At 38.5% G+C, this 1,513-nt stretch overlaps 1 pseudogene; it reads right to left on the bottom strand.

The window, feature by feature from the left end:
• Nucleotides 1-688, bottom strand: part of LOC107657265 (polycystin-1-like) — a 28,965-nt pseudogene extending 28,277 nt beyond the window's left edge.
• Nucleotides 689-1,513: the final 825 nt, after the last annotated feature.

Below are 1,513 nucleotides of genomic sequence, written 5' to 3'. Positions count from 1 at the left end.
GGGGGGGGGGGGGGTTAACTATCGCATTAACTATAATATTCTAACTCGTTTACTGTATTATCTTATATTTGATAAGTTTGAAAAAATACCAGAAGGCTGGCTATAAATAAAATTCCATGGTGATGAATCCAAATTAAACAGCCTTGCCCTGATGAGCATTTCAATAAAAAGAAGGATTATTGTTGTGCAAATATGACATTAACACCTTCAAACTGTTTACATGCAAGTAAAACTGAACCATTGTTTCCTTCTTACAAATTCTGCATCAGTGTGTCATTAGATACATTTCAGTGATGTTTATTTGTAAATTGAATTTTAAAATTATTCATGATGTATGTGATTATATTGTTTATACTAAATTTTGCTCCGACACACCATTTGCATCTTGCTTCTCCTGAAATATAGTGTGGCAGGCTGTTATTCGGGGCTGAATAACAATTATCTGCCAGATAGATTATTACACTGAGCATTGCTCAGAATCTCTGATTACTTTCTAAATCAATTCCCCATCCTTTTTCATTAGCATTTAATCTCATCACCTATTTTTTCTTCAATAAAAGATTTTCCAAACAATGATGGTTCCTTGAACATTCTGTACATCTGCACCGTAAAAAGCATTTTGAACTTGAAGCTTATGAAGTGGCACCTGCTCGAGTGGTTGTCCTTGGAAAGTGTCAGCACACTCCATATTTAATCCTCTCATATTGAAGGTGAAAGAGTGGAGCTATGTGGTGCAACAACTCATTTGGCACCGTTTCCTACCCAGTACTGGTACAATCCTTCTTATTTCTCCTTGGCTTCCTCCAACCTGAGGATACTCTCAGGCTTCACTTCCCCTAATCCTGCTAATACACATGAACAACACCCTGAGCCCAAAGGGAAATGCTACAAAGATAGTCCTGGTCTGTTTTATAGAGGAGAGAGACAGTCTAAATCCTTAAACGCTAAAGCTGAGCTGAATTTTAGGAAACATGAATGGATGGAGTCAATGAAGGAGATTAAAACACCTCAGCAACAGGACAATGTTTGCACTGTTTAATGCTCCATGAAAAGCAGATCTTAAAAGCTGCAAGTGCTTGTAACTTTATATTGATTTGCTGAAAGACTGAGCCGTCCTCTTTGTCTTTAAAACCAACTTGAATGCGAAATGGACTCTTATTTATTTTAACAATCCTGGGGCCTCATTTATAAAATGTTGCGTATGAACCGTCCTAAATTTGTTCTAAGACCATTTCTCAAAAGTGCGTAAGTGCGATTCAGAGAAAACGGGTCACGATGAGGCGTTCCCCATAGCGACCCCTAGAGGACGCAGTTCGAAGTTCCCATGAAAGGGAAACACGCGCGTACGCCTCTCTTCCAGATGTGACATTTAGGCCTATAAATCGCAAATGATCTTGAAATTGTGCGCAGCTGACTGGTGTCAGATCTCCGCCTTATAAATGCCCCCTAATTAATATCATTACCATATAAAAGAGCACACGCCAATATCCAAATTTCTATGCTTGAGAATGAG

This window comes from Sinocyclocheilus anshuiensis, unplaced genomic scaffold (genome assembly GCF_001515605.1).
Source record: "Sinocyclocheilus anshuiensis isolate Anshui unplaced genomic scaffold, SAMN03320099.WGS_v1.1 scaffold159, whole genome shotgun sequence".
In the NCBI taxonomy this organism is placed as follows: Eukaryota; Metazoa; Chordata; class Actinopteri; order Cypriniformes; family Cyprinidae; genus Sinocyclocheilus; species Sinocyclocheilus anshuiensis.
The sequence above is the reverse complement of the archived record's forward strand: the minus strand, read 5'-3'. Positions and strand labels throughout refer to the sequence as shown.